Genomic DNA, 21,397 nt, shown 5'->3' on the forward strand with positions numbered 1-21,397 from the left:
TGTGATACTTAAAGGGGTTTTCCACGACCGGACAACTGATGACATATTCTATTCAAGTAACCAGGAGCAGAGCTGCAGTTCTGCAGAACAGCCACTATACTGTGGTCTGAGACATCTGCTAACAGCTCCAACAACTTCCATACCGTTTAAAACATCCGGTGCCCGGCAGCAGACGCTGCGACTTATCGCTGCGGGGTCCGAATGACGGACCCTCACTGATCATATACTGATGACCTATCCTGTGGGTAGGTTATCAGTTGTCTGTTCGTGGATAACTCTTTAAAGTCATTTCTCATTTTGGTAAGAATGTGCCCAGCAGTTTTTGTTTTTGAACAAAGGTAAGAAACTATACATGTATACATAAACAACAGATCTACACATTAATTTAAAAAAAAAAGACAGAAAAAAAGGAAGAAAAAGGAAAAGTCCCCTAATGGCGGTAAAAATGGGGGGGGGGAGATGTTAAAAATATTTAAATAAAATAAACGATTTTAAAAAAAATTGCACCTCCACACAAAAAAATACAATAACATTTTTTTAGAAAAATGAAACATTTTGATTTGATGAAAAACCAATAAACAGTAAACAAAAAACATACATATTAGGTATCCTTGTACTCGTTATGACCGATACAATAAAGTTCTGCCATCTTTTAACATGAATTCTAAACGCTGTAAAAAAAAAATATATAGCGGATGCCCTTAGCTGACACTACTCCACAGCCTACCTCCGCTGCACCAGAACCCTATGGCAATTCCCCAACATCGTCGAGCTCAGATGCCTCAACACCACCCAGACGGGGCACCCATCCACAGTCTGCACCGCAAGCAACGCTGGCTTCAGACTGTGAGTACAGGGGGCACACACCCCCATTACCCCGATCCTCCATACACACTGAGCTACCACTCCGGACATGGCTCCACGGGCAGCCGGGGGGTCCTCCGCATGGTCGATATTGTGACATAATTGGGGCCATCTGCACCGTGGACAATACCTTAACCTTGTGGGTCTCCCAGTATCACTATACAGCCACCCCACATGACTATTCCTCTGACCCCTGAAGGAATCCCGATTGTCTTCCAACATAGCCAACCTGGCTTCGCACCCATGCCTGGAGGTAACGCACTATACTATAGCGTCAACAGACCTGCCACATTAGCAGATATTCGCCTTCTAATACAGGCGATGCCCACCAAAGATGCTATGTCCTCATTTGCTAAACAGATTGTAGAGGAATGCAAACTGGAATTTGTCCAATTCCATGCTTACTAACAGGGTCGATACTCTAGACCAAGCCATGCTGATACAATGACTCTCATGTCTTTACAATCCACTGTGCAACAACACTCTGCACAGTTATTCACCATCCAACAGCATTTGGATGACATCGAGAATCGCAATAGGAGGAATAATCTTAGACTACGCAGACTTCCTGAGTCGATCCCTGCATCCAAGTTTTTCTCCACTCTGACTACCATCTTTAACATTCTCCTCGGCCGATCTCCTGACACTCACATAGAAATATATCGCGCTCGCCGAGCACTGCGTCCACCTAGCCTGGGTGAACAACTTCCGAGAGATGTAATATGCCGTATCCATTTCTATGCTATCAAGGAATCCATATTACAGAAAGTTAGACAACAACCTGTCATACTACATCAAAATGCGCAACTAAGTATCCTTCCTGATTTGTCCAGTCACACACTGGCACAGAGGTCGGCCCTCAAACCATTATTGGATAAACTCAGCAAAAAAGGCCTCACTTTTCGATGGGGCTTCTCCTTCGCCCTGATAGTATGACATGAAGGTCGCACGTTCACATTGCGGTCCCCTGAGAACCTCCATCATTTCTTGCAAATCTTGCACCTTCCTCATCTGTCTATACCAGACTGGCCTTCCCCTTTGTTCTCCACTGCCGGCAGACCTCCACTCAATCAAGCTTCTGCTTCACTTCCACATCCTCATGGGGGCCGCACACAGCGAGACCCATGGCGGAGATCCAGACGTCGTCAGGATCATATGTCCCTCACATCGGTGGAAACAGTCGGTTCTGCGTGATATCTAGGAACTGTGCATGCTGTTTTATAATTGAATAGCAAATGGCTGTTGGTTTACGCCTGTTCATTGACCGTTTAACTACTTAGTGTTATTCCTGGTTTTACTCCATTTATTACTATCATTTTCATGTCTTTCCCCCTCACTCTATCCCTCTAAGTCCTTATTCACACGAACGTGTTTTACGTCCGTGCTACGCGCGTGGAATTCACGTGCGTCGCACGGACTTATGTTAGTCAATGGGGCCGTTCTGACAGGTCGTGATTTTCACGTAGCGTATGTCCGCTGCGTAAAACTCACGACATGTCCTATACTCTCTCCCTTCCATGATGAACCTGGACTCCTGCTCTCCCACTTCCACACAGACAAATCAAGTACTTAACTTTCCATCACATCAATGGCAGACATCACCGTAGCTTCCTTTAGTGCCAAGGGGTTAAACACGCCGGAAAAATGGGCGCAGGTACACCATCATCTGCACAAATGTAAGGTTCACATTGCATGCTTCCAAGAAACACACTTTAAGGAAGGCCACACACCTACTATCAAACATAAATTTTATACACACTGACATTTCAACAATAATCCACTAGCAAGGTCCTGGGGAGTTGCAGTGGCTATCCTCAAATCCCTCACCCACCAGATTATTAGTTGCACGACTGACCCTGAAGCCCGCTATATAATATGAATCCTCTCAATTGGAGGCCAGGAGTTAATGATCATTAACGCGTATGTCCCCAATCAGGGCCAGGTTTCTTTTCTGGCAGACCTAATTGACACAGCGCTCCCTTTCATCCCGGGCACTGTAGTACTTTGTGGAGATTTTAATCTTACCCTAAATCCGACCCTGGACAATTCCACTGGTTGCTCTAGTATAGCTTATAGTGCCATTAAAAGAGTCAAACGCGCTCTTCTTGATCTTCCCCCTCCATATGTCTATAATGCGCTAACGTATGTTTGACTGTGCACTCATCAGAGGTACCTCTCCGTTCTTGCACCATTCTCCTATCCGAGGTTCTCCCATAATGATTCCCTCCAAGTAATCTAAAATTACAGACAAAATGGATAAATACGCTGGTGCTGCAGCTGGGCCCCGTGCTTCACAGCCTTCTGAGACCTCCGCCTCTCCTTCCACTCCTGTTGACTCCCCTCCTGCACCGTCCATGTTAGACGTCCTGAAGGCTATTACGGAATCTCGTACGGTTCTCACTGAGAAAATTGATGCCCTTCAGACAGACTTGGTCTTCTCAGAGCTGATGTACACATGTTACGTGAAAGAGCTGCTAAGTCTGTGAGGCGTATTTCTGACTTGGAAGATGTGGTGACTCCCCTGAGATCGAGGGTCGACTCTTTAGAGACGCAACAATCCGCATGGCAGGCGAAACTCGATGACTTGGAGAATCGTTTGTGAAGATGTAATATCTGCTTCATCGGCCTGCCTGAGGGTGTGGAAAAACATGACCCTGCTGCGTTCTTAGAAAACAGTCTCAAGTCGTTATTTGGAGATACTGCTTTTTCTCCTATGTTCTGTGTGGAATGTGCACATTGGATCCCGACAAGTGCTTCTCCACCGAGACAAATTTCTAGAACTGGCAAGGAAACAGGGGCCTCTAAAACATACTAACCAAGATGTGAGAGTCTTTCCCGACTATTCATTGGAGGTGCAAAAGTGGAGGCAGCAAATTACGGAGGCCAAGAAATGTCTGAGGGAGAAACAAATCATATATTCTATGGAATACCCCGCAAAACTCAGATTGGTGCACAATGACTCTGCAATATTCCTTGACAAGCCTGAAGAGGTCTTTGCCTGGTTGGAACGACATGGACTCTGAATTTTCTACTCCTGTGTCATCGTGTCTTCCTATGCTTTGAGGAACTATAATCGATACTAATTACTCTACACCAGGGGTCTCAAACTCGGCCGTGTAAGTGGGCCACATATAGAAAAAATGTGAAGTTGACGGGCCGCATTACTTTCAAATTTGATACATTATAAAATTATTGTTAATCAATTAGTTATTTGAACTAATACTAATTATAGTAATAATACTACTGTACATTACTATAATAATACTACATTACTACAACAATACTACATTACTATAATAATGCTGCATTACTATAATAATAGCGCTAGGTTTAAACTTAACGGAAATTTGTGGTATTTCTCCATGTGCTTATTTCAACAATCCAGTTTTACAGTTTAAGTGTCGCTAAATGCAGTCCGGCAGCTCAGTTGGCAGAGTTTGGCAGACGCACAAATGTCAAGATTACACAGCCCCTTTTTAGATCGTGCCACAGAGCCCTCTATAGATACTGCCACAGTGCCCTCTGTAGATACTGCCACAGTGCCCTCTGTAGATACTGCCACAGTGCCCTCTGTAGATACTGCCACAGTGACCTCTGTAGATAATGCCACAGTGCCCTCTGCAGATAATGCCACAGCGTCCTGTGTAGATAATGCCACAGTGCCCTCTGTAGATAATGCCACACACCCCTAGATAATGCCACAGTGCCCTCTGCAGATACTGCCACACACCCACTCATAGATAATGTCACAGTGCCCTCTGCAGACACACAAATGTCAAGATTAGGTAGCCCCTTTTTAGATCGTGCTACAGTGCCCTCTGTAGATACTGCCACAGTGCCCTCTGTAGATAATGCCACAGTGCCCTCTGTAGAAAACGCCACTGTGCCCTCTGTAGATAATGCCACAGTGCCCTCTGTAGATAATGCCACAGTGCCCTCTGTAGATAATGCCACAGTGCCCTCTGTAGATAATGCCACAGTGCCCTCTGTAGATAATACCACAGTGCCCTCTGTAGATAATGCCACAGTACCCTCTGTAGATAATGTCACACCCCTAGATAATGCCACAGAGTCCTCTGCAGATACTGCCACACAGCCACCCGTAAATAATGTCACAGTGTCCTCTGTAGATAATGCCACAGTGCCCTCTGTAGATACTGCCACAGTGCCCTCTGTAGATACTGCCACAGTGCCCTCTGTAGATAATGTCACAGTGCCCTCTGTAGATAATGCCACAGTGCCATCTGTAGATAATTCCACAGTGCCCTCTGTAGATAATTCCACAGTGGCCTCTGTAGATAATTCCACAGTGCCCTCTGTCGATAATGCCACAGTGCCCTCTGTAGATAATGCCACTGTGCCCTCTGTAGATAATGCCACAGTGCTGTCTGTAGATAATTCCACAGTGCCCTCTGTGGATAATTCCACAGTGGCCTCTGTAAATAATTCCACACACCCACCCGTAGATAATGTCACACACCCCTAGATAATGCCACAGTGTCCTCTGCAGATACTGCCACACACCCACCCGTAGATAATGTCACAGTGCCCTCTGCAGACACACAAATGTCAAGATTAGGTAGCCCCTTTTTAGATCGTGCTACAGTGCCCTCCGTAGATACTGCCACAATGCCCTCTGTAGATACTGCCACAGTGCCCACTGTAGATAATGCCACAGTGCCCTCTGTAGATAACGCCACAGTGCCCTCTGTAGATAATGCCACAGTGCCCTCTGTAGATAATGCCACAGTGCCATCTGTAGATAATGCCACAGTGCCCTCTGTAGATAATGCCACAGTGCCCTCTGTAGATAACGCCACAGTGCCCTCTGTAGATAATGCCACAGTGCCCTCTGTAGATAATGCCACACCCCTAGATAATGCCACAGTGCCCTCTGCAGATACTGCCACACAGCCACCCGTAGATAATGTCACAGTGTCCTCTGTAGATAATGCCACAGTGCCCTCTGTAGATACTGCCACAGTGCCCTCTGTAGATACTGCCACAGTGACCTCTGTAGATAATGCCACAGTGCCCTCTGCAGATAATGCCACAGCGTCCTGTGTAGATAATGCCACAGTGCCCTCTGTAGATAATGCCACACACCCCTAGATAATGCCACAGTGCCCTCTGCAGATACTGCCACACACCCACTCATAGATAATGTCACAGTGCCCTCTGCAGACACACAAATGTCAAGATTAGGTAACCCCTTTTTAGATCGTGCTACAGTGCCCTCTGTAGATACTGCCACAGTGCCCTCTGTAGATACTGCCACAGTGCCCTCTGTAGATAATGCCACAGTGCCCTCTGTAGAAAACGCCACAGTGCCCTCTGTAGATAATGCCACAGTGCCCTCTGTAGATAATGCCACAGTGCCCTCTGTAGATAATGCCACAGTGCCCTCTGTAGATAATGCCACAGTGCCCTCTGTAGATAATACCACAGTGCCCTCTGTAGATAATGCCACAGTACCCTCTGTAGATAATGTCACACCCCTAGATAATGCCACAGAGTCCTCTGCAGATACTGCCACACAGCCACCCGTAAATAATGTCACAGTGTCCTCTGTAGATAATGCCACAGTGCCCTCTGTAGATACTGCCACAGTGCCCTCTGTAGATACTGCCACAGTGCCCTCTGTAGATAATGTCACAGTGCCCTCTGTAGATAATGCCACAGTGCCATCTGTAGATAATTCCACAGTGCCCTCTGTAGATAATTCCACAGTGGCCTCTGTAGATAATTCCACAGTGCCCTCTGTCGATAATGCCACAGTGCCCTCTGTAGATAATGCCACTGTGCCCTCTGTAGATAATGCCACAGTGCTGTCTGTAGATAATTCCACAGTGCCCTCTGTGGATAATTCCACAGTGGCCTCTGTAGATAATTCCACACACCCACCCGTAGATAATGTCACACACCCCTAGATAATGCCACAGTGTCCTCTGCAGATACTGCCACACACCCACCCGTAGATAATGTCACAGTGCCCTCTGCAGACACACAAATGTCAAGATTAGGTAGCCCCTTTTTAGATCGTGCTACAGTGCCCTCCGTAGATACTGCCACAATGCCCTCTGTAGATACTGCCACAGTGCCCACTGTAGATAATGCCACAGTGCCCTCTGTAGATAACGCCACAGTGCCCTCTGTAGATAATGCCACAGTGCCCTCTGTAGATAATGCCACAGTGCCATCTGTAGATAATGCCACAGTGCCCTCTGTAGATAATGCCACAGTGCCCTCTGTAGATAATGCCACAGTGCCCTCTGTAGATAATGCCACAGTGCCCTCTGTAGATAATGCCACACCCCTAGATAATGCCACAGTGCCCTCTGCAGATACTGCCACACAGCCACCCGTAGATAATGTCACAGTGTCCTCTGTAGATAATGCCACAGTGCCCTCTGTAGATACTGCCACAGTGCCCTCTGTAGATACTGCCACAGTGCCCTCTGTAGATAATGCCACAGTGCCCTCTGTAGATAATGTCACAGTGCCCTCTGTAGATAATGCCACAGTGCCATCTGTAGATAATTCCACAGTGCCCTCTGTAGATAATTCCACAGTGGCCTCTGTAGATAATTCCACAGTGCCCTCTGTCGATAATGCCACAGTGCCCTCTGTAGATAATGCCACTGTGCCCTCTGTAGATAATGCCACAGTGCTGTCTGTAGATAATTCCACAGTGCCCTCTGTGGATAATTCCACAGTGGCCTCTGTAGATAATTCCACACACCCACCCGTAGATAATGTCACACACCCCTAGATAATGCCACAGTGTCCTCTGCAGATACTGCCACACACCCACCCGTAGATAATGTCACAGTGCCCTCTGCAGACACACAAATGTCAAGATTAGGTAGCCCCTTTTTAGATCGTGCTACAGTGCCCTCCGTAGATACTGCCACAATGCCCTCTGTAGATACTGCCACAGTGCCCACTGTAGATAATGCCACAGTGCCCTCTGTAGATAACGCCACAGTGCCCTCTGTAGATAATGCCACAGTGCCCTCTGTAGATAATGCCACAGTGCCATCTGTAGATAATGCCACAGTGCCCTCTGTAGATAATGCCACAGTGCCCTCTGTAGATAATGCCACAGTGCCCTCTGTAGATAATGCCACAGTGCCCTCTGTAGATAATGCCACACCCCTAGATAATGCCACAGTGCCCTCTGCAGATACTGCCACACAGCCACCCGTAGATAATGTCACAGTGTCCTCTGTAGATAATGCCACAGTGCCCTCTGTAGATACTGCCACAGTGCCCTCTGTAGATACTGCCACAGTGCCCTCTGTAGATAATGCCACAGTGCCCTCTGTAGATAATGTCACAGTGCCATCTGTAGATAATTCCCCAGTGCCCTCTGTAGATAATTCCACAGTGGCCTCTGTAGATAATTCCACAGTGCCCTCTGTAGATAATTCCACAGTGCCCTCTGTAGATAATGCCACTGTGCCCTCTGTAGATAATGCCACAGTGCCGTCTGTAGATAATTCCACAGTGCCCTCTGTAGATAATTCCACAGTGGCCTCTGTAGATAATTCCACAGTGCCCTCTGTAGATGCTGCCATAGTGCCCTCTGTAGATGCTGCCACAGTGCCCTTTGCAGATAATGCCACACACACACACACCCCTGTAAATAATGCCACAGTGCCCTCTGCAGACACACAAATGTCAAGATTAGGTAGCCCCTTTTTAGATCGTGCCACAGAGCCCTCTATAGATAGTGCCACAGTGCCCTCTTTAGATGCTGCCACAGTGCCCTCTGTAGATACTGCCACAGTGCCCTCGGTAGATGCTGCCACAGTGCCCTCTGTAGATAATGCCACAGTGCCCTCTGTAGATAATGCCACAGTGCCCTCTGTAGATAATGCCACAGTGCCCTCTGTAGATAATGCCACAGTGCCCTGTGTAGATAATGCCACAGTGCCCTCTGTAGATAATGCCACACACCCCTAGATAATGCCACAGTGTCCTCTGCAGATACTGCCACACACCCACCCGTAGATAATGTCACAGTGCCCTCTGCAGACACACAAATGTCCAGATTAGGTAGCCCCTTTTTAGATCGTGCCACAGTGCCCTCTGTAGATACTGCCACAGTGCCCTCTGTAGATACTGCCACAGTGCCCTCTGTAGATAACGCCACAGTGCCCTCTGTAGATAACGCCACAGTGCCCTCTGTCGATAATGCCACAGTGCCCTCTGTAGATAATGCCACAGTGCCCTCTGTAGATAATGCCACAGTGCCCTCTGTAGATAATGCCACAGTACCCTCTGTAGATAATGCCACACCCCTAGATAATGCCAGTGTCCTCTGCAGATACTGTCACACACCCACCTGTAGATAATGCCACAGTGCCCTCTGTAGATAATGCCACAGTGCCCTCTGTAGATAATGCCACAGTGCCCTTTGTAAATGCTGTCACAGTGCCCTCTGTAGGTGCTGCCACAGTGCCCTCTGTAGATAATGCCACAGTGCCCTCTGTAGATAATTCCACAGTGCCCTCTGTAGATAATTCCACAGTGCCCTCTGTCGATAATGCCACAGTGCCCTCTGTAGATAATGCCACTGTGCCCTCTGTAGATAATGCCACAGTGCTGTCTGTAGATAATTCCACAGTGCCCTCTGTAGATAATTCCACAGTGGCCTCTGTAGAGAATTCCACAGTGCCCTCTGTAGATGCTGCCACAGTGCCCTCTGTAGATGCTGCCACAGTGCCCTCTGTAGATAATGCCACAGTGCCCTCTGTAGATAACGCCACAGTGCCCTCTGTAGATAATGCCACAGTGCCCTCTGTAGATAATGCCACAGTGCCCTCTGTAGATAATGCCACAGTACCCTCTGTAGATAATGCCACACCCCTAGATAATGCCAGTGTCCTGTGCAGATACTGCCACACACCCACCTGTAGATAATGCCACAGTGCCCTCTGTAGATAATGCCACAGTGCCCTCTGTAAATGCTGTCACAGTGCCCTCTGTAGGTGCTGCCACAGTGCCCTCTGTAGATAATTCCACAGTGGCCTCTGTAGATAATTCCACAGTGCCCTCTGTCGATAATGCCACAGTGCCCTCTGTAGATAATGCCACTGTGCCCTCTGTAGATAATGCCACAGTGCTGTCTGTAGATAATTCCACAGTGCCCTCTGTAGATAATTCCACAGTGGCCTCTGTAGATAATTCCACAGTGCCCTCTGTAGATGCTGCCACAGTGCCCTCTGTAGATGCTGCCACAGTGCTCTCTGTAGATGCTGACACAGTGCCCTCTGTAGATGCTGCCACAGTGCCCTTTGCAGATAGATAGCTCCATTTGGGCTCCATCTAGGAGTGGAATCCCCAGCCAGAGTGTTGCCGACGCTTTGGCCAGGGATTCCTCTGCTGGAGGAGCTCCTGATGTCACTGTCTTTACACAGTAACGTTAGGGGGTCCTCCTGGACTGGAATGTGATGTCAGGGGCAACCCCAGAGCCAGTGTCCGAGCACTAGTATAGGCTCTGCTCCGGAACTCTGGGGTAGCAACTGACAACAGTGTCCATATATGGACAGTGATGTCAGGGGCTTGCCCAGAGCTGGAGTCCCAGAGCAGAGCCACTTCTAGCACCCTGCCTGGGATTCCAGCTCTGCTCCTGACATCACTGTTCATATATGGACAGAGATGTCAGGGGCAACCCCAGAGCTGGAGTCCCGGGCAGAGCGCTACTAGCGCTCCTGCTTGGACTCCAGCTGTGCTCCTGACATCACTGTCCAGCTCTGGGGACGCCCTAGACATCGCTGTCCATATGTGGACAGCGATGTCAGGGGATTCCACAGAGTCCGGGAGCAGAGCCTATGCTAGCGCTCTGCCCGGGACTCCGCTCTGGGGAAGACCCTGACAAAACTGTCCATTTATGGACAGCGATGTCAGGGAATTCCACAGAGTCCCGGAGCAGAGCCTATACTAGTGCTCTGCCCGGGACTCAGGCTCTGGGGAAGCCCGAGAGCAGAGCCTATACTAGCGGCTCTGTGTCCCGCGGGACACAGATAACAGCCTCAGGGGCCGCATGTGGCCTACGGGCCGCGTGCTTGAGACCCCTGCTCTAAACTATGGAACATGCTTTTGACTTTGCTCTTCTGTATGGATTTTGAATCTCTTTGCTGATGTCCTCGGTGATGATGGGTGACTCTATCCTAGAGCACTTACACCTTGTCGTGGAACATGTTCCTAACTTTGCTCTTCTTTGAGGACTTGGTATTTGCTCGAAGATGTCTTCGGCTGTGATGGGTGTTCAGTGATACACCCTGGCTCGGATACGTTCCTCGCAGCATTCCTTGTTGTAACTATATTGAGCCTTTTAGTTCTACTTGAGTATCCTTATTGCACTCCGGGAAAAGGGGGCTGCCCCCTTTTCACTAACCATTTAAGCGTACCCTAAAGTTTTGTCTTTGTTTTTTGCTATATGCTGCATTTGGGATCGAAACCTGTCTTGAGTTCGGGGGGATGGGTAGGATGGGGTTGGGTTTAATTGTTTATGCCTTTCGTACTTATCTGTTTATTTCTATATGACTTTGCTGACCATGTGGACTGGTGATCTAGTCTCTGGGAGTACTGGAGTTGATAGTTCCCAAAGAGGGCACATCTTCTATGTTCCAACACTATGTAATGATGTCCTCCGGATCTGTTCTGTATTTAACATCTCTTATGGAGACGCTATGCCATCTTAAAATTATCTCTTGGAACGTGAGAGGACTTAAAGACAAATTTAAAAGGTCCTTAGTTATAAATTTTCTTTCCACGTATAACCCTCAAATTATAATTTTACAAGAGACTTATTTACTTAGTTCCAGAATACGAGCTCTTACACAGCATGGGTCAGGTATGGATATAATGCCTCTTACTCCAGTTACTCCTGTGGGGTCTCGATGCTGGTCCACAAGTCTTTACAATTTGAGGTTACATCTGTTAAGACTGATCCTAGCGGAAGATTCATTGTACTACTATGCCAGATCCACTTTACGTGCTTTATCATTGTTAATGTATATAATCCCCCTCCAGCTGCTACTCAATTGCTCACTGACATAATGTTGCTGGTAACTGAGCTCGGCCCAGCTCCTCTTTTGATCCTCGGGAATTTCAACCGTTTGCTGTGCTCTATATTAGATAAGCTGGGCGGCGTCCCGGGGTCTGGTTCCCCTTTGTCTAATTGGGCTGCAACTTATCATCTGCGGGAAATTTGGCGAAATCATTACCCTAATTCCTTAGCCTAGTCATGCCATTCTCCCGCTCATAGGTCCTTTTCTAGAATCGACCTGGCATTTGGAAATTATGCTTCTCTGGCATATGTGGTAGATGCAAAATACCTCCCTCGGGGTATCTCAGACCACTCTCCCCTTATGATAGTTCTTGGGTAATCTGAAGTTGCAAAAAGGAAAATATGGAGATTGAGCCCCTAGTGGCTCTCTTGTACGGAAGTTGCGACTTCCTTAAAACAAGAAACTACTTATTTCTGGAACACTAACCTGGGATCGACTGATAGTAATGCCTTCGAAGCCTTCAAAGCATATATCAGAGGGGTGGTCGTAAGAACAATATCTTCACATAGAAAGGGACTAGCTAAACAACGTACAGGGTTAGAGGCTGAACTAGCTGTGGCGGAGGAGGAATATTTTAGGACTAGGCACCCTTCGGCCTTAACTACATTCACAGCGAAGCAACGTGAATAAAATCCTTCCACTTACTGAATTTACCAGGAAGAAAACCTTATATTCTCAACAGAGAGTTTTTGAGCAAGGGGATAAGAATGGCCTCTTGTAGGCTTACTTGGCTAGAGGGGACACCACACTGAATCCTATATTACAAATCAACTCCTCTACTGACTCTCAGTGACCCCTTGGCCATTAATGATGTCTTTGCTAAGTTCTACTCTGATTTGTACTCATCTAAGGTTTCAAGTGACCCATCAAAGCTGGAAACATACCTAGATAATATTGTATTCCCCACCTTGGATAGTGAAGATGTAGATTTTTTGGAAGCTGAACTAACCAAAGAGGAAGTTACAGAGGCTATTTGTTCCTTTCCGAACAGGAATACCCCGGGTCTGGATGGTCTGCCAATAGAATGGTATAAATTGCATGTTGACTTGATTGCCCCTCATCTACTTGCCCTTTTTCAATCCTTTAGTGGTGGTAATACCCTCCCCCCTTCTATGAGAGAGAATCTTATAGTGCTGATTCCCAAGCACCGTAAGGATCCTCGAGAATGTGGCTCATACCGCCCTATCTCACTCCTTAATTGTGATATTAAAATATTAGCTAAAATTCTGGCGATGCGAATGCAAAATATTATATCTCATATTATTCATCCGGACCAATCTGGCTGCATGCCAGGGAAGGCCACCGATGTTAATCTTCAGAGACTCTTCACTAACATATCATCTAATATGGAGTCGGGCGGCACCAGAGTTGTTGCCTCCTTGGATCTTTAAAAAGACTTTGATTCGGTGGAGTGGTCCTATCTGTGGTCAGTGCTAGGCAAATTTGGATTTAGACCCAGATTTATTGGTTGGGTACAGTTGCTATACTCCCAACCTAGAGCAAGTATTAAAACTAATTGTCATATTTCCCCTTCCTTTACGCTAGCCCGAGGGACTAGGCAAAGTTGCCCGCTGTCTCCTTCCCTTTTTGCACTGGCCATTTAGCCACTAACAATTGCTATAAGAGCCTCTCCTGATATAAAGGGCTTTAGGATGGGGAGAGGGAGGAGCGTGTTTCCCTTTATGCAGATTATACACTTTTATTCCACAATGATCTGGGTCCATCTCTGCAGGCACTGTTGTCTTTGTTTGATCTATTTTCATCTTTCTCTAGGCTCTGTGTGAACTGGTCAAAATCTCTTGCAATGGCAATAGATGATACGGCTAGGAGTGTGGTGCTTCCTTCCCCGATACAATGGGCAGACAAAATTACATATCTAGGTATAGTGATCAGTTCCGATATTGGTTATTTTATACCTGACAATGTTACTCTGCTGGTGCAAAGTCTCAGGATAGACTTTGATGTGACACCTCCCTCTCACAGTCACAGGCAGGATTAATCTGTTCAAAATGAAGGCCCTACTTAGATTTCTGTATCTCTTCCACAAACCTCCAGTATGGTTACCTTTGTCACTGTACTCCAATATCGACAAAGATTTCAGATCTTTTATTTGGGCTGGTGGTACTCCTAGAATTGCTCTGGGTACACTGCAACTACCTACTGAACAGGGTGGGCTGGCCCTCCCGAACCTATATCTCTACTTCCTTGCTAGCCAACTGGTATATGTTTGGTGGTGGTTTATCCATAGACATTTCAATCCCTGTACTGAGCTGGAAGCCCTGGAGAATTCTATCTATAGACAGCCCCCCCCCCCCCAGGACACTCCATTACGGTTCCAATACAGACTACTCTGAAGGTCTGGCAGAGATCAATGCTGCTATTTAACTTGGAGAAACAGTCCTGGTCGCCTAGGACACCGCTCTGGTGTAACCCAATTTTACCATTGTTATGAACACTGCCTAATCCTGGTGAATAGGCAGCTCTGGGTATACTGACTTTGAAGGGTGTGGTGGTGGAAGATAAGGTAGCTACCTTTACACAACTTCAGACTAAACACCAGATACCGACCCATCTCAGGCTCCGCTATTTCCAGCTCAGACACGCTTTTTGGTCACGATTTGCAGGATATAATGTTAGTTTATGTACATCTCTGGTGGAGGATTGGGTGACACAGGAGATGTTGTCTAAACCATTATCTGTGCTTTATAGACAGCTGCTGACAGTATCTTCAATTAAACTTGATAGGGCCCTGGACCGATGGTCTCAGACTCTTTCCTATGTTTCTACTGACAATCATAAGGAAATGCTATCCGCTCTAACAGGTCCCTTAATATCTGCAAGAGATAGTTTTATTCAATTAACATTTTTTAACCAAATCTATTACACACCTTCCAAATTATTTAGGATGGGGCGTATACCTACTCCTCTCTTTCCACATTGCCAGGGAGCTGAGGGCAACTTCCTGCATATGTTCTGGGTCCAGTTATTAATACTTTTTGGACTGAAGTACTGGAATTTCTTGAACTTAAAATCAGACTCTCTCATATACTTGAACCAATGGTATGAGGTTTTTTTTGCTGGTGGAAGAACTTATACCTACTGTGGCCGTTAGGTCTCTAATGATGCTTCTCTTGTATTATGCCAAAAAAGCTATACTCCTGAATTGGAAACTTTCTAAGGTACGTTTCTTACGTATGAAGCGCGAGGCTGTCCTGATAAATTTATTAAAATATGGAACTCATGGACAGTCAACCCTCATACCAGCTTATAGACCTGTTGTCGACTGGGTTGATTGGGTCTGAGGTTGCTGACGTCTCTGTTTGTTCACCCGCTCTTCCACTGAAAGTCTCCCTTTGACTGATCCTATTCAGATTGTGTTTTATATCTACTGCTGATAAGAAAGAAAAACCTATTGGTACATTCAGGAAAGTCTTGTCAACATACATGTAGAGTCTCTGTCATAAACCCTGTAAAGACAAGAACGTATTCAAACCAAGTAGGTCTTGATGCGTTGACCTTAGCATTGAGCATGAAAAACTACAATTGTGTGGGGTACAATTAAAACACAGTTATTTATTAGAAAAATATAAACTTTATTCAAAATACACAATGATTAAAAGATGAGTCATGCAAAGCATGAACAAGACACCCCTCAATGCAGGGAGCATATATGAACAGTGTTGCAAAACATGGGCATGCGGTATGCAAAGAGGAGGTAGATACAAAATACAAGATGCATGTATCCTATAAGCCACACAGATCCCTGAATGTGATAACAGCACAATTACCAAAAATGCAAGTGTGCGACTGATCACTTGGGGGAATAAGCAATGTTATGTGGAGGAACATATAAGTGGACCTGTATGAGCAAAATACATGTAGAAAAACAACATACCCATGTGGCTCACTCTGCAAGGAGAGAGACGTCAGACCCGACGTGCGTTTCGGCAGAATTCCTTCGTCTGGGGGTGGCGTCTCTCCAGTGGAGACCTCCATTTAAATTCGATTCAACTAATCAGGCAGAATTAGGGCGGTATTATCAAGGCCATGTGTTTGCCTGTATTGGCGTCATACGCCAGGTATAGAGATGGCTGACGGCACACTTCCGGTCCCGCGTCATCGAGGTGTAACATATATATATATATATATATATGTTCCAAAGGTGATAACATATCATAGTAACCACAGTATATATACAAAGATAAAGAGATATGTGAACAATAAAATATGAGAAATAAAAATTAAAAATATATATGAAAAAGAAAATATATATATATGTATATAACAATTCCTGACGAAGGCATTCTGCCGAAACGCGCGTCGGGTCTCACGTCTCTCTCCTTGCAGAGTGAGCCACATGGGTATGTTGTTTTTCTACATGTATTTTGCTCATGCAGGTCCACTTATAAGTTACTCCACATAACATTGATTATTCCACCAAGTGATCAGTCGCACACTTGTATTTTTGGTAATTGTGCTGTTATCACATTCAGGGATCTGTGTGGATTATAGGATACATGCATCTTGTATTTTGTATCTACCTCCTCTTTGCATACCGCATGCCAATGTTTTGCAACACTGTTCATATATGCTCCCTGCATTGAGGGAGGTCGTGTTCATGCTTTGCATGACTCATCTTTTAATCATTGTGTATTTTGAATAAAGTTTATATTTTTCTAATAAATAACTGTATGTTAATTGTACCCCACACTCAGTAGGTTTTCATCCTGATAAGAAAGGCTGTTTGTTAAGAGGGTTTTACACAGGATGATTATCGGGCAGATAGCGTTAATATAACGCTCGTTGCGGATAATTGCCCTGTGTAAACAGACGAACGATCAGCAGATGAACGAGCAAACAGTTCGATCATCTGCTGGTCGTATCGTTTTAAAAAAGTAAAAGATTATCGTTGTCGGCAGCACATCTCCCTGTAAACAGAGAGACGCACTGCCGACATGATAATAATGTATGGGGACGAGCGATCAGAGTAACGACCGCTCGTTCCAATCCATAGTTCTGTGTGACAGGAGCAAGCGAGCTCTGATCAACGATGTGAAAGCTACAGAGTGCTCGACAAGAGGCCAGGCGTCTTCTAGACTCCGCCGATAAACAAATCTTACAGGTTTACCGCAGTAAGTTTTACGAAGGTGGCAACAAAAGCGGATGTATGCTGGCCAGAGCTGGTGAGAGGCAATTTCACATTCCTGGTGTTAAGTCCTCCACAGGTCTGGTAGCTCATACCACACCGGAAATCGCTAAAAACGTCCACAATTTCTACTCTGGTCTTTATACTCTCCATCCCCGTCCTGTGCACCGTCCAGAATCCAGGACTCTCCCCCCTCTCCATTTCCTCACCTTTCCACGGAAAACATCTCAGATATGGATGAAGATTTTTCCGCCTCAGAGATCCTCGCTGTCATAAAAGATCTCCCGGGGGCTGGAGCCCTGGAACAGATGGTTACACCACCAGGTTTTACAAACCCTTGGCTGATCAATTGTCGTCCCTACTTCGTAACTCATTTAATTCAATATCCCCTGAGACCTTTTTCTCCTTCCACTCCACATTGGCGCATGTCCAATGGCGGTTCATCATTGGGCGTTTTTGGTGGCCGCCCAGGGCCCGAGACTCCCAGGGGGCCCATGGCCGCCCCAAGTACAATGCGTTTTTGCCACGAATCGCGGCAAAAATCGCGACAAGACGGCATTGTGTATGTCCTGTAAAGGACCTGTAGACATAAAGGCCACATTACTTTATGTCTGCAGTTCTTGTTACTGATTAGAGACCTGCTGGTCACATGACCGCAGGTCCTACAACAACAGCAAGAGAGACCGTGAGGTGAGGTGAGCTGCTAGGTAAGTATAAGGGGATCATGGATTTGTTTAAGGGGTCTGGGGTCTGTGTTTAGCGGGTCTGGATTTAAGGGGTCTGCATTTAGGTGCTCTGGCTTCTGTATTTAGGTGGTCTGGTCTGGGGTCTGTATTAGTTTAAGGGGTCTGTATTTAGGGGTTCGGTATTAGTTTAAAAGGTCTGGGGGTCTGTATTTAGGAGGTCTGTATTTAGGGTGTATGTATTTAGGGGGTCTGTATTTGTTTAGTGGGTCTGGTCGGGGGTTTGTATTCAAGGTGTCTGGTCTGGGGTCTGTATTTAGGAGGTCTGGGGTCTGTATTAGTTTATGGGATCTGTATTTAGGGGTCTGGTCTGGGGTCTGTATTAGTTTATGGGGTCTATATTTAGAGTGCCTGGTCTGAGGTCTGTATTAGTTTAGGGGTCTCTATTTAGCAATCTGGTGAGAGGTCTGTATTTAGGGTGCTTGTTCTGGGGTCTGTATTTGTTTAGGGTGCTTGTTCTGGAGTCTGTATTTGCTTATGGGGGTCTGGTCTTAGTCTGAGTAAAAGGGGTTGTCCGGGCACATCAGTATGAAAAAACTGACCGTGCCCGGACAACCCCTTTAATGTATGGTCCTGTGCCTTGGTGTCTGAATTTTTGTGTTTCTATAGAGGCTGGAAATGGCTGCAGAAGCGGGAGCAAAGAATTCTCAGGATAAGTCGCCATATGGTCTGTGTCAGATGGAGAAGAAAAGAGAATGACTCCTACCAGAGAAGATGTCACTTGTGAGTCACTGGATCTATAGAGGATCTGTCCCCTCTCCTGACATGTCTGTTGTAGGAAATCTTTGTATTCCACATAAAGTCTTTGTGTACCCAGGACTAATAGACAAATGCGTGTTACCATTCACATTGTGAGGAGAATGTGTCCCTACACAGTGTTATACTGTCAGTGGTGGTGATGGTTGGAGACTGTCAGTATGTAGGGATACAACCCTTTGACAAGGGGAATCGTAACACCCATTTGTCAATGCTCGCACAGAAAGGTGGTGTTCACAATAGACACGGCAGAGCGGCGGTGGAGAAGGAGGTCCAAGTTTGTGGAACAGCCCAGGGTCTATGGTCTACTTAATCCACCACTGTGCATGTCGCTGTCCTCCCTAAGTCGGGCAAGGATCCTCAGTTGTGTGCCAGTTATAGGCCCATCTCCTTATTAAATGTGGATCTGCAAATCTACGCCAAACTTCTGGCCAATAGGCTAAATAAACACTTACCCACCTTGATACACCCGGATCAAGTGGGATTTGTGCCTGGCAGGGAGGCCCGTGACAACACGCTCAAGTCCCTAGATATCATACACTATGCCAAATCCCACTCATGATCCTTTCACTCGATGCCGAAAAGGCATTTGATAGGATTTCCTGGCCATCTCTCTGCACCATCTCCAGCACATTGAACTCGGCCCCTCCTTTATGGCAAAAATTTTAGCTCGCTATCAAAGCCCCTTGGCCCAACTTAAGATTAATGGTTCCCTATCCGAGTCCTTCACTATACATAATGGCACCAGGCAAGGATGCCCTTTCTCTCCTTTCTTATATGTACTCGTCATGAAACATCTCATGGCCTCCATCCGGAACAACCCGGACATTAGGGAAATTCTCGTGGAGGGAGTTAAATATAAATGCTCAGCATTTGCTGATCTCCTGTTGGTATACCTCTCAAACCCACACATATCCCTCCCTTCCCTGATGTCGGAGTTATCCAGTTTTGGAACCTGGTCCAACTTTAAAATAAACTTCTCCAAATCTGAAGCCCTTAATATCTCACTCCCAGCCCCGATGGTCTCCACTCCTAAAGCCAAATTCACATTCGCGTGGCCTCCTAAAGGCATAAATTATCTGGGCTAACCTCTCACAACTATACACCACTAACGTTCTCCGTCTATTGGCCAACTTTTATAGAGACCTGGACACCTGGAATAAGCGGGAATTTTCATGGAAGAATAATGCCCCAATGCACTCTCCACCATCCCTTGGACGCAGACTTCATCCGAGAGGTGTGCATGTCAAATCTCCTTCACCATATCATAAACCCTTTCAATACTACACTCAGCGGGAACTGATGGATCCCTCATTGATGCCCTAGGTCCACTAATCCCAATCACTGACAAACTAGACTTCCCCTCTGGTAGAGCCCAATGCTCATTTCTTGGTAACGGGCTTCAGTGACCCCTACACTTTTCCCATGATTTTTCCGACTCCTCCCTGCTCCCACTAACATCAATATTACCAAATATTACTCCTGCCGTCCGTCATCTACAATACCGTTCAAAAGTTTGGGGTCACCGAGACAATTTTGTGTTTTCCATGAAATCTCACACTTATATTTATCAAATGAGTTGCAAAATGACTAGAAAATATAGTCAAGACATTGACAAGGTTAGAAATAATGATTTTTATTTGAAATAATAATTTTCTCTTTCAAACTTTGCTATCATCAAAGAATGCTCCATTTGCAGCAAATACAGCATTGCAGACCTTTGGCATTCTAGCTGTTAATTTGCTGAGGTAATCGGGAGAAATTTCACCCCATGCTTCCAGAAGCCCCTCCCACAAGTTGGATTGGCTTGATTGGCACTTCTTGCGTACCATACGGTCAAGCTGCTCCCACAACAGCTCTATGGGGTTGATATCTGGTGACTGCGCTGGCCACTCCATTACAGATAGAATACCAGCTGCCTGCTTCTTCCCTAAATAGTTCTTGCATAATTTGGAGGTGTACTTTGGGTCATTGTCCTGTTGTAGGATGAAATTGGCTCCAATCAAGCGCTGTCCACAGGGTATGGCATGGCATTGCAAAATGGAGTGATAGCCTTCCTTATTCAAAATCCCTTTTACCTTGTACAAATCTCCCACTTTACCAGCACCAAAGCAATCCCAGACCATCACATTATCTCCACCATGCTTCCAGCATCTTTTCAGTTGTTCTGCGTCTCACAAATGTTCTTCCGTGTGATCCAAACACCTCAAACTTCGATATAACACTTTTTCCCAATCTTCCTCTGTCCAATGTCTGTGTGCTTTTGCCCATATTAATATTTTCCTTTTATTAGCCAGTCTCAGATATGGCTTTTTCTTTGCCACTCTGCCCTGAAGGCCAGCATCCCGGAGTCGCCTCTTCACTGTAGACGTTGACACTGGCGTTTTGCGGGTACTATTTAATGAAGCTGCCAGTTGAGGACCTGTGAGGCATCTATTTCTCAAACTAGAGACTCTAATGTACTTGTCTTGTTTTTCAGTTGTGCAGCGGGGCCTCCCACTTCTCTTTCTACTCTGGTTAGAGCCTGTGTGTGCGGTCCTCTGAAGGGAGTAGTACACACCGTTGTACGAAATCTTCAGTTTCTTGGCAATTTCTCGCATTGGAATAGCCTTAATTTCTAAGAACAAGAATAGACTGTCGAGTTTCACATGAAAGCTCTCTTTTTCTAGCCATTTTGAAATTTCATCGAACCCACAAATGTAATGCTCCAGATTCTCAACTAGCTCAAAGGAAGGTTAGTTTTATAGCTCCTCTAAACAGCAAAACTGTTTACAGCGGTGCTAACATAATTGCAAAAGGGTTTTCAA

The sequence above is a fragment of the Rhinoderma darwinii genome, chromosome 1 (genome assembly GCF_050947455.1).
Source record: "Rhinoderma darwinii isolate aRhiDar2 chromosome 1, aRhiDar2.hap1, whole genome shotgun sequence".
Classification (NCBI taxonomy): Eukaryota; Metazoa; Chordata; class Amphibia; order Anura; family Rhinodermatidae; genus Rhinoderma; species Rhinoderma darwinii.